The sequence below is a fragment of the Canis lupus genome, chromosome 6, assembly GCF_048164855.1.
Source record: "Canis lupus baileyi chromosome 6, mCanLup2.hap1, whole genome shotgun sequence".
Lineage (NCBI taxonomy): Eukaryota > Metazoa > Chordata > Mammalia > Carnivora > Canidae > Canis > Canis lupus.
The window spans coordinates 53966412-53979242 of record NC_132843.1 but is presented as its reverse complement, the minus strand read 5'-3'; the positions used below and the strand labels follow the sequence as shown (position 1 = coordinate 53979242).

At 40.8% G+C, this 12831-nt stretch overlaps 1 long non-coding RNA gene and 1 other non-coding gene across 2 annotated transcripts in view; both read left to right on the top strand.

The window, feature by feature from the left end:
- The window catches only part of LOC140635658 (uncharacterized), a 155437-nt gene that overhangs the window by 19347 nt on the left and 123259 nt on the right, over positions 1 to 12831 (top strand). The gene's annotated exons all lie outside the window — the stretch shown is intronic.
- On the top strand, positions 11950 to 12083 carry LOC140636117 (small nucleolar RNA SNORA70). The gene has a single exon (XR_012033437.1). It is a non-coding gene; the product is annotated as a small nucleolar RNA SNORA70 (small nucleolar RNA).

Here is a 12831-nt window from a genome sequence, read left to right as displayed (position 1 = left end):
CTTCAGTTTGCATTTTATCTCTTGGGATTGTTTCATTATATCTTCCCAGAAGTCTTGTAATTCTGCTTGAGGTGTGTCTTTGAGAGATGTAATTACTCCATTGACATCTCTTAAATTCATTGTGAAAATTTTAGGTCTGTTTCTTTTTAAAAATTTTAATTTTAAAGATTTCCTTATTTATTTTAGAGGAGGGGAGGGGCAGAGGGAGAGAATCTTCAAGCAGACTCCCCACTGAGAAGAGAGCCAGATGTGGGACTGGATCCCATGACCTATGAGATCATACCTGTGCCGAAACCAGGAGTCAGACATTCAACCAATTGAGCCACCCAGGCACCCCTTAGTTTTAATTTTTAAATTTGAATATGGTTGACACACAATGTTACATTAGTTTCAGGTAAACAACATAGTGATTTAACATCTCTATATGTTATGCTATGCCTACCACTTTCACCTGTTTCTTTTTTTTTTAATTTTTTATTTATTTATGATAGTCACACACACACAGAGAGAGAGAGAGAGAGAGGCAGAGACACAGGCAGAGGGAGAAGCAGGCTCCATGCAGGGAGCCCGACGTGGGATTTGATCCCGGATCTCCAGGATCATGCCCTGGGCCAAAGGCAGGCACCAAACCGCTGCGCCACCCAGGGATCCCCACCTGTTTCTTTATAGCTTTTTTTTCCCTGGTCAGTGTGATTTGTTCATTGACAAGTTCGTAATTGTTTTCACATTTTAAAAGAGTACATCTGTGTCAATGCTGTGCTAGATGCTTTTTATTTTTTTTCAATATTTTATTTATTTATTAATGAAAGATACAGAGAGAGGCAGAGACATAGGACCTCATCAAGGATCAAGACCTGAGCCAAAGGCAGACGCTCAACCACTGAGCCACCCAGGTGCCCTAAGATCCTTTTTTTAAAAAAAATTTATTATCAAGGCACCTGGTGGCTCAGTCAGTTATGTGTCTGCATTTGGCTCAGGTGGTGAGCCCAGGGTCATGGGGTCGAGCCTCGCATCTGGCTTCCTGCTCAGTGGGGAGTCTGCTTGCTTCTCCCTCTCCCTCTGCCCTTGGGCCTCCCCCCACCCCCCTGCTTGTGCTCTTTCACTCTGTCTCCCAATACTTCATTTTTGCCTTTGGAGACATGTCTAGCAAGAAGTTGCTGCAGCTGAGGTCAAAGAGGTTGCCATCTCTGTTCTCCTCTAGGATTTTGATGGATTCCTATCTCACATTTAGGTATTTCATCCATTTTGAGTTAATTTTGTGTATGGTGTAAGAACGTGCTCCAGTTTCAGTCTTTTGCATGACTGAATTCCAAATTTTCCAGTACCATTTATTGAAGAGACTGTCTTTTTTCCATTGGATATTCTTTCCTGATTTGTCGAAGATAAGTTGCCCATATAATTGAGTATCCATTTCAGGGTTCTCTATTCTGTTCCATGATCTATGTGTCTGTTTTTGTGCCATTACCATACTGCCTTGATGACTGCAGCTTTGTAAGACAGCTTGAAGTCCAGAATTGTGATGCCTCCAACTTTGGTTTTCTTTTTCAGCATTACTTTAGCTATTCAGGGTCTTTTCTGGTTCCGTACTAATTTTAGGTTTGTTCCAGTTCTGTGAAAAAGGTTGATGGTATTTTGATAGGGATTGCAATGAATGTGCAAATTGCTTTGGCTAGCATAGAGATTTTAACAATATTTGTTCATTCAATCCAGGAGCATGGAATGTTTTTCCATTTATTTGTGTCTTCCTCAATTTCTTTCATAAGTATTCTATGGTTTTCAGAGTTCAGATCCTTTACCTCTTTGGTTAGGTTTATTCCTAGGTATCTCATGGTTTTTGGTGCAGTTGTAAATGGGATCAATTCCTTGATTTCTCCTTCTTCTGCCTCATTGTTAGTGTATAGAAATTCAGCTCCTTCTGTGCATTCATTTTGTATACTGTGACCTAGCTGAATTCCTGTATCAGTTCTAGCAATTTTTTGCTGGAATCTTGTGTTTTCTACATAGAGTATCATGTAGTCTGCAAAGAGTGAAAATTTGACTACTTCTTCCTCTGTTTAGATGCATTTAATTTCTTTTTGTTGTCTGATTGCTGGGCTAGGACTTCCAGTACGTCTTGAACAACAGTGGTGAGAGTGGACATCCTGTTGTGTTCTTGACCTTAGGGGAAAAGCTGTCAGTTTTTTTTCCCATTGAAGATGATATTTGCTGTGGTTATATGGCTTTTATGATATTGAGGTATGTCCCTTCTATCCCTACACTGCAGTTCTTATCAAGAAAAGTTGCTATATTTCATGAAATGCTTTTTCTGCATCTATTGACAGGATCATAAAGTTCTTATCCTTTCTTTATTAATGTGATGTATCACACCGATAGATCTGTGGATATTGAACCACCCCTGTAGCCCAGGAATAAATCCCATTTGATCATGGTGAATAATCCTTTTAATGCACATTCAGAGTAATTATTGAAAGGTATGAATGTAATGCCACTGTATTACCTATAAAGTCACTGTTTCTGTAGATTGTCTCCGTTTCTTTCTGGTCTTTGTTAACTTTTTTGTCACATTCCAAAGGAACTGTTATTCAGATCTATAATGGGAAACATTAGTTTTTGTTTATCCTGGAAACTCTATCTCTCTTTCTATTCTGAATGACAGCCTTGCTGGATAAAGTATTCTTGGCTTCATATTTTTCCCATTTAGCACATCAAATATATCATGCCAGTACTTTCTGGCCTGACAAGTCTCTATGGATAGGTCTGCTGCTAGCCTTATGTTTCTACCTTTGTAGGTAAAAGACCTCTTGTCCTGAGTTGCTTTCAGGATTTTCTCTTTATCTCTGAGATTTGCAAGCTTCACTATTAATATGTCAAGGTACTGACCTATTTTTATTGGTTTGAGGGAGGTTCTCTGCCTCCTGGGCTTGAATGCGCTGAGCCGAAGACTGGCGCTTTAACTGCTAAGCCACCCAGGTGTCCCTAGTTCAGATATCTTATATCCATATTGATTAAATCCTAGCAGCAAGTACTAACTCCTGTTCTTTCTTTTGTGGTGAATTTCTCTGTTCTGTCATTATGTCCAGCAAAGGATAGAAGAAAGAGAGAAAGTACAATAGCAACAACAACAGCAGAAAAAATAAATAAATAAAACAAACCAGAAGAAGACAAAAACAAAACAAAATAAGAAAAAAATCAAACCAGAAACAAAACAGAACAACACAAAATACTAGATCCTGGTCTGCTTGTTAAAAGAAACTAGATCCTGGTACACTTGGGTGGCTCAGTGGTTAAGCGTCTGCCTTCGGCCCAGGGTGTGCTCCTGGAGTCCCAGGATCGAGTCCCACATTGGGCTCCCTGAATGGAGTCTGCTTCTCTTTCTGCCTATGTCTCTGCCTCTCTCTCTGTGTCTCTCATGAATAAATAAATAAAATCTTAAAAGAATTGCAGATATTCTTATGATTGGCCAAGTTTGGAAAACACTTTTTACCATTTCCACTTGAGTAAAATCAAGTCAAAATAGCATCAGATAGTCTCTGAGAAGAGGAGAAGCACCCCAGAAATCTGAGTAAGTTTGGTAGGAGGAGAAGCATTGATGGTAAGATGGGAACATTGGTGTGTATAAACAGGTTAGATACATAAGAATCAACTGTTCTATTAACCACCATCTGCCAGAGGTGGTCCTGCTTCTATGAGTCTCTATGTAGGCAGAGATAGGGTGACATGGATGAGTTAAAATTGCCTAATCCCACCTCTGGGCTGAATGTACCTATGGAAAATCCCTATTTGGCTCTGCTTTCAAGAATGCCAAGCCTAGCTCAGCACTTCCCCTGTGCATCTGCTGATGCTCATATTTTGGACTGGGGGTAGCCCAAACCATGTTAAAGTAAATGTCGGTTCTTGGTTTTAACATCATAATTAAGAAACTTGTAAAGGTTACCAAGAGTTATTGGCTGGTCTAAATTCACCTCTTATGCATGTTTTAGATTTGCATCAAGGGAATAATGTGAGTACCCTGAGGGATAACCTTGATGACATAAGCAAACTGTAGTCATGGGAATATCTTTGAGGATGTTTGTTACTGAACTGTTGTTCAGATTCCATAAAGGAATGATATAGTGACTCAGGTGAAACAGTTTAAAATTTTATAGTAGGCAAAGAGATACTCAGGTAGCTTTCTAGAGGGAGAGAAACATTTTGCAGGGCTCCCTTCTGGCTCAGTCAGAAGAGTGTGTGACTCTTGATCTGGGGGTTGTGAGTTTGAGCCTCATGTTAGGTGTAGAAATTACTTAAATAAACTTAAAAAAACCATTTTGTTAGCTGCTGGCACATTTTTATTTATTCAGTAAATATTTATTGAGTTGCTATTATATTCTAGGTTCAGTAGATAAAGCAGAGAAAAGATAAATGTCTCTGAAGTTACTGGGCTTTCACTCTGGTGTGGGAAATAGATGATATACAAGTGAACAAATATCAAGATATTTTCAGACAGCAGAGTACACAGTACCAAGTAGACCTAATTAAAGAATAGTCATTGATTAAATGTATTGCAAGAATCCTTTAGATGTTGGGGCACCTGGGTGGCTCAGTCGTCCAGCATCTGCCTTTGGCCCAGGTTGTGATCCCAGGGTCCTGGGATCAAGTCTCACATTGGGCTCCCTACAGGGAGCCTGCTTCTCCCTCTGCCTGTGTCTCTGCCTCTCTCTCTCTCTCTCTCTCTCTCTGTGTCTCTTATGTATAAATAAATAACATCTTAAAAAAAAAAGAATCCTTTAGATTTTGAGGCCCTGTGGTTTATTTCAACTATGATTTGTCTATAAAAATATAATTTACAAACGAATCTTCCTGACATGAAATTATTTTGCAAAGGTCTTGTCTTTTTTTAAAGACTGAGAAAATGTGAAGATTTATGTGTAAAAAGAACTAACAGTATCAGTTAACAATATGGTTAAGTGCAAACAGGCTAGTACAGATTCTAGGTGCTGTGGCATTTCAAATAAGAATCGAGGGTTTCCATGGTTTTGGGGTCTGACAATTTGGAAGCTTTTGCATCTTCAAACAGATTTCAAACTTCACCCACAATTTCTTAAATTGGCTTATCCACTTGTTCACTTTCTTTGGTGTTCTATCCTTTAGCAGAGGGAGTGGGAGGTGAGAGGAGGAGGAGGTTATTATGTGCTGCTCCCTGTGGGCTGCTTGTATATAAAAATGGCACCCCAAGATGGTTAGAATAATGCTTGTTGTGTCTAACTGAGATAACAGTGGTTGAAGGTGTTGTCGTTGTTATAGTTGTCGTTGTTAAGGAAAATATAGAAAGATCCCAGGGGCGCCTGGGTGGGCCAGTCAGTTAAGTGGCTGACTCTTGATTTTGGCTCTGGTCATGATCTCAGGGTCCAGGGATGGGGTCTCTAGATGAGACTGAGCCCTGCAACGGCTCTGTGCTCAGCAGGAAATCTGCTTGAGATTCCCTCTCTCCCTTCCCCCTCCCCTTGTTCTCTCAAATAAATAAATCAGTCTTCAAAAAAATATCTCAGATATTAGAATTACTGACTGTCCATACCATTTATTGTAAAAATGGTGCTGCTGCTCTGGGATATGAAAAATCCCTTCAGGAATGAAACATTGGTCACTTTGGCTCAATTTGAGCAGGCTAAAGACCTGAGTGTAGTTCACTTCCTTTTGATAATAACACACAAAAATGTTTAAGAAATATTTAAGTTGAGAGAAATGGGGCACCTGGGTGGCTCAATCCATTAAGTGTCTGACTCTTGATTTCAGCGCAGATCTTGATCTCAGGGTGATGAGATTGAGCCCTGCCTTGGGCTCCATGCCCAATGTGATTCTTTCCCTGCCTCCAAAAAAAAAAAAAAAAAAAAAGAAAAAGAAAAAGAAAAAGAAAAAATGACAAATTACAGAAAAAAGAAGAAAAAGGAATGCTGTCTAAATGTCAGAAAAGAATGAAACTCAAAAAAAAAAAAAAGAATGAAACTCAAAAGAGTTAGAAGCATAGGACATTAAATTGGTGCCGATCAGACTTTTTGGTGTGACTAAAATAATTTCTTGAGGTGACATGTCACCATTGTGTAAACTGTTCTTATATAGATGTTTTTTTTCTCTAGATGACATGTAAATAAATAGGATTCCCTCTTTAATCATATCTGCACATAAATATATAGAATTTTAATTTTTTGTTTGTATTTGTGTCACTTGCAAGTTTACTCCCTTTCTAATCATACTGGGGCAGTTAAGTTTGTCTGCCAAATATTAACTTGAAGAGTCATGAGGAAACATGTAGAAAATAGGAAGCTACGTGCAAATTTTACACAATTAGCAAACAGACTTGATTTTATGTCATTCTAATTTATGTCAGATGAAAAGAATAGCATTTTCCTTATGAAAGAATTTCCGAGTAAGAAAAAAAATACCCACACCTAACATTCAGTCAAGTATTGTCCGGGGAATGTGTCATTATCTGTTTATATAATTAACTCTGAAATAGATTTGGGAAATAACTACACAGAAATTTTCTATCCCTGCTGGACTGAAGCAATGAGCTTGGAAACTTTTTAAAAGAAGGTTCAGGTTTTGAATGGTCAGTGCTTCGTAGACTTCTTTATAAAGTCATCCCACCACCATTCCGGGGAGATGGGAAAAACCTGTTAGCAGCAGAGATGATTTAAGTCTTAGCAAAATTTTTATTTTAAATTAAAATTTTTTTTTCTGACAGAGTGCACACATACACACACTGGAGTGATGGGTAGAAGCGGAGGGACAGGGAGAGAGATAATCTTTTTTTTTTAATATTTTATTTAGAAGACTCTTTTTTTTTTTTTTTTTTTAATTTATGATAGTCACAGAGAGAGAGAGAGAGAGAGAGGCAGAGACACAGGCAGAGGGAGAAGCAGGCTCCATGCACCGGGAGCACGACGTGGGATTCGATCCCGGGTCTCCAGGATCCCGCCCTGGGCCAAAGGCAGGCGCTAAACCGCTGCGCCACCCAGGGATCCCTAAATATTTTATTTAGCATTCAGGAGAGACACACAGAGAGGCAGAGACAGGTAGAGGGAGAAGTGGGCTCCTTTTGGGAGCCTGATGTAGAACTTGATCCCAGGACCCGGGGATCACGACCCAAGACAAAGGCTCTGAGAGAGAATCTTTTTTTTTTTTTTAATTTTTTATTTATTCATAGACACACACACACACACACACACACACACACACACACACACGCAGAGGGAGAAGCAGGCTCCATGCAGGGAGCCTGACATGGGACTCGATCCTGGGTCTCCAGGATCACACGCAGGGCTGCAGGCGGCACTAAACCGCTGCGCCACTGGGGCTGTGCTCTGAGAGAGAATCTTAAGCAGGCTCCATGCACAGCACAGAGCCTGACATGGGGCTCAATCTCACAACCCTGAGGTCATGACTCAAGTGGAAATCAAGAGTCTGACACTTAGTTGACTGAGCCACCAAGGTGCCCCAAGATTTTATTTTTAAGTAATCTCTACACCCAATGTGGGGCTCAAATTTATAACTTCAAGATCAAGAGTTGCATGCTCCACTGACTAAGCCAGCCAGGTACTCCTTAATAAAATTTTTAAAAATCAAAAGAGAAAAAGCTTTTTTTTTTTAATTTATGAGAGACACACAGAGAGAGGGGCAGAGACACAGGCAGGAGGGAGAAGCAGGCTCCATGCAGGGAGCCTGACATGGGACTCGATCCCGAGTCTCCAGGATCACGCCCTGGGCTGAAGGCGGCACCAAACCGCCAAGCCACCCTGGCTGCCTGAGAAAAAGCTTTCTTTACATTAAAATCTAACTCTTGGGATCCCTGGGTGGCGCAGCGGTTTAGCGCCTGCCTTTGGCCCAGGGCGCGATCCTGGAGATCCGGAATCGAATCATATGTCGGGCTCCCGGTGCATGGAGCCTGCTTCTCCCTCTGCCTGTGTCTCTGCCTCTCTCTCTCTGTGTGTGTGACTATCATAGATAAATAAAAATAAAAAAAATCTAACTATTAATTATCTTGATAGTTGAAAATCAAGCTTAAAATGTTCACTTTCAACATTGCTTTTAAAATATGATTTAAGAGATGCCAGTTAAGCATCTGACTCTTGATTTTGGCTCAGGTCATGATCTCAGGGTTGTGAGATGGAGCCCTGCATTGGGCTCTGTGCTGGGTGTGGAAACTGCTTGATTCTCCCTCTCTCTCTGCCCCTCCCCCAGCTTGTGTGAGCATGCACCTGCGCTCTCTCTCTCTCTCTCAAAAAAAAAAAAAAAAAAAAAAAGAGTAAAATATGACTTAAAACAAAATGCTTCACACAGTTTTCCTTTATAAGTGTTGATGGACACTGAACAAATCAGAATTGACTTCTGCTTGTTTAGTTGAGAAAATTGAATTTCTTTAGGGTAATATTTTCATGTCCTTCTTTTCTTTCCTTAGAACATTGCTTGAATATGTGACCATTTTTCTTTTTACACTCCTTTTTTTATAATTGAAAGGGACTACTAACCAAATTAGAGCTGTCTTGAGGTAACTAGTAAATCATATTTACCGAAGACATACATTGCCACTGAGGGTGCTATAATAAAAGTTGATACTCTATGAAACAGGCCTCTGGAACCTCAATATATTATTTAGAAGATTTTCTTCTGAAAGAGTGAAAAAGCTTTTAAGAATGAGGATCATCTTAAGATGAGTTATTATTGGGGTCAAGTCTATATCAATACACTAGAAAATAAGTTTATACTAGCAAGAGTATAGTGACCCTGGAAATCTCATACTATTGATGGAATTATTAATTCATAGAAATGTCCTAGAAATCTTCTGAATAATATTAATGAATGCAAAATGTACATAGTGATGCTTTACTCCATAGGCTTACTACTTTTCCCCTGCTCTTCCTTCTCCCTCTCCTCTTATTCTTCCTTCCTCTTCTTCTTCTTCTTCTCTCTTCCTCTTATTCTTTTTTTTTTTTTTTAAATTTATGATAGTCACAGAGAAAGAGAGAGAGGCAGAGACACAGGCAGAGGGAGAAGCAGGCTCCATGCACCGGGAGCCCGATGTGGGATTCGATCCTGGGTCTCCAGGATCGCGCCCTGGGCCAAAGGCAGGCGCCAAACCGCTGCGCCACCCAGGGATCCCTTCTTCCTCTTATTCTTGTTTGTCTTTTTAAAAAAATTTATTTATTTGATAAAGAGAGAGCATGAGCAGGGAGAGGGGCGGGGGTGGGGGCAGGGAAAAGCAGACTCCCCTCTGAACAGAGCCTGATGTGGGACTTGATCCCAGGATCACAGGACTCCAGGATCATGACCTGAGCTGAAGGCAGACACTCAACCAACTGAATCACCCAAGGACCCTTGTTTGTCTTTTCAGCTCCACAGAGTTGAAGTCATTTAGTCATTCACCCAGCGTATTCTTTTTCAGTGCCTATTTCAGGCACTATTCTAGGCTTTGGGAATACAGCAGTGAATAAAATATACCAAATTCCCTTTTTGGAGAAATCTGATGGCTGTAGGACATGCAAGATAACATCGCCTACATTGGGACAGACCAACATCTTATATCTGCTGATATGAGGCTCTGAGGACACATCACTTCTGTAGGATTCTGGCTAAAAATGCATAATCTGAGTCTGATTGTGAGGAAATAGACAAATACAAATTGAGGGACATCTGCAAAGAAACTGTCCTGAAATCTTAAAAAATGTCAAGGTCAAAAAAGACCACCACCACTACTAAGGATCACACCCCGGGCTGAAGGCGGTGCCAAACTGCTGGGCCACCGGGGCTGCCCCTCTATACATTTAAATTACACCAAAATAAAGCATGAAAATTTTTTTCCTGGTGGAACTTACCTTGGTGTGTTAGTGGCTGGGTGAGGTGGGGGTGGTGTTTCAGACAGATAATAACAAAATAAATCAGTAAAAAATATATTATGTTAGGGGCACCTGGGTGGCTCAGTGGTTGAGTGTCTGCCTTTGCCTTGGGTTGTGATTCCAGGGTCCTGGGATTGAGTCCTGTGTCTGGCTGCCCGTAGGGAACCTGCTTCTCCCTCTGCCTATGTCTCTACCTCTTTCTCTGTGTCTCTCATGAATAAATAAATAAAATCTTTAAATAAATAAATAAATAAATAAATAAATAAATAAATAAATAAATAAATATAAATATATATATATTTAAGTTTTACTGAAAAACTGAGCAGGAAATACAGAGTTCCCAGATAGGTCTTCTCCCCCACAACAGTATTTCCTGTTATTCATGTCTTGGGTTAGTGCGTTACATTTGTTAAAATTGATGAGCCAAATTTAACACATTTTTATTAACTGTAGTCCACAGTGTACATTAGGGTTTACTCTTTGTATTGTCAGATTTTATGGGTTTTGCCAAATACATAATGTCATGTATCCACCATTATAGTATTATATAGAATAGTTTTATTGCCTTAAGTTCCTGTTCTCCACCCATTCATCTCTTCCTACCCTTGAATCCCTGGCAATCATAGATCATTCTATCTCTGCAATTTTGCCTTTTCCAGAATGTCACATAGGTGGAATTATACCATATGTAGCCTTCTCAGATAGCTTCTTTCACTTAGAAATGTGAATTTAAGTTGTCCCTATGTCTTCCTGTGGCTTGACCGCTCCTTTCTTTATATCACTGAGTACTATTCCATTGTACAGATGTACCACAGTTTGCTTATTCATTCACTTTTTGAAGAATACCTTGGTTGCTTCCAAGTTTTGGCAATTGTTAGTAAAGTTGCTATAAATAACCAGATGCAGGTTTTTGTGTGTACAAAAGCTTCCAACTCATTTGAGTAAATAACTAGCCGTGCATTACTGGTATTGTGAGTCTATGTTTAGGTTTTTATTTTTTTTTAAGATTTAATTTATTTATTCATGAGAGACACAGAGAGAGAGGCAGAGACCTAGGCAGAGGGAGAAGCAGGCTGCCTGCAAGAAGCCTGATGTGGGACTCGATCCTGGGTCCTGGGATCAATGCCCTGAGCTGGAGGCAGACGCTTAATCACTGAGCCACTTGGGCATCCCATCTATGTTTAGTTTTGCAGGAAACTCTCAAACTACCTTCCAAAATGGCTGTACCATTTTAATAAGCACAGGAATTTTGACCTGCTGCATTTCTGACCTGGGCTGGTTCACCCCTCCTTAGGCAACGTGATGGTGCCTCCATGCCTGGGAGGTCGCTATGTTGATGCCCAACTTGGTGCAGACACCCAATTAGGAGAGTCCATTGCCTCCCAGAACTCCTGGGCTCCAGTGATCCTCCTGTCTCAGCCTTCAAAGTAGCTGGTGGCTACTGCCTGAGTGCTCCTGGCTGGACCATTTTGTATTCTCATCAGCAGTGAATGAGAGTTCCCATTGCTTCACATCCTCACCAGCATTTGGTGTTGTCAGTTATTATTATTTTAAAAATCTTAGCCATTCTAATGGATGTGTAGTGGTATCTCATTGCTGTTTTAATTTGCATTTTTTAAAAGATTTATTTATTTCAGAGAAAGAGAGAGGGAGAATAAGCAGAGGGAGCAGCAGAGGGAGAGGAAGAAGCAGGCTCTCCCACTGAACTGGGAACCCAATGGATCCCAAGACACTGGGATCATGACCCAAGCCACAGGCAGACGCTTAACTGACTGAACCACCCAGGCGCCCCAGGAACCAGAGGATCTTAAGCAGAAATCTGCTTTCTGTTTAATAGGCTCATTCTGCTTGCTGTGTTGAAATCAGACCAAAGGCATAAAAACAAAAGACTGGTGAGGAGACTGGTGCCAAAATCAGGGAAGAGGTGATGGTGACCAAGCCACTGGTGGTATTGAAGGATGAGGCATGATTGAATTCTGCATATATTTAGAAGATAAGGAATTTACTAATGGATTGGATGCGGGGGTGTGGGAGAAAGAAAGAAACTGAATATAGTCTGTTCAAGGATTGTAAACAGAGTCTGGAGCCAATTAAGCCAACTGTGCTCTTTCCCTAGAGGGGCCTGATGTGCCATGGCTGCAAACAGTAGCTTCCTTGGTAGTGCATGAAGCCTACTGCTTCTAGGAGTTGCCTTAAGGGACCTTGGAGACAGAGGTTCATGTCTGACTTCATGCTATCCCCAGTCTAGGCTCTAGACAGGTATGTAAGGTGCCTTTGGAAAGCCCCAGAACACAGTAGCCAGGGTCCACATTGGCCACGCCAGTATGTCTATCTGTGGCAAGCTGCAAAAAAGGGAGCATGTAACTGAGGCCCTATACAGGGCCAAGGTCAAGTTCCCTGGCTGCCAGAGGATCCATATCTCTAAGAAGTGGGGCTTTACTAAGTTTAATGGGGACAAATTTTTTTGAAAACTTGGTGGCTGAAAAGTGGCTTATTCTAGAGGGCTATGGGTTCAAATGCAGCCCTAATTGTGGTCCCCTGGACAAATGGCAGACCCTGCATTCCCAAGAACCTCAGGGCTGCCCCCTCCTTAGTCATGCTCACTGATAAATCCTACTTCCTATCAACAATAGCAAAGATAAACCGAGGCGTATTCAACTTTTAAGAGTTTATTTGAACATTGATTTGAATCAGGCAGTGCCAAACTGGAAGCAGGCAGCAAGGTTTTCAAAAAGAAGCAAAGCAAGGAAGCTATTTCATTGGCTAGAACTTAAGGAGTGCAATAGTGGGAAAGTCTACTTGGCTGTGATTGGTTGTTCTTCTTGATCTGGAGGTATTTGCAGAACTGACTCTGGCTGAGGTTTCAGTTTGATTACGTAGGTTACCAAATTGGCTTTAGAGCCACCCTCAGTCTAGTGACCCTTTTGTTTGATTACTCTAAGAGTTCCAAGTTTGCTTAGTT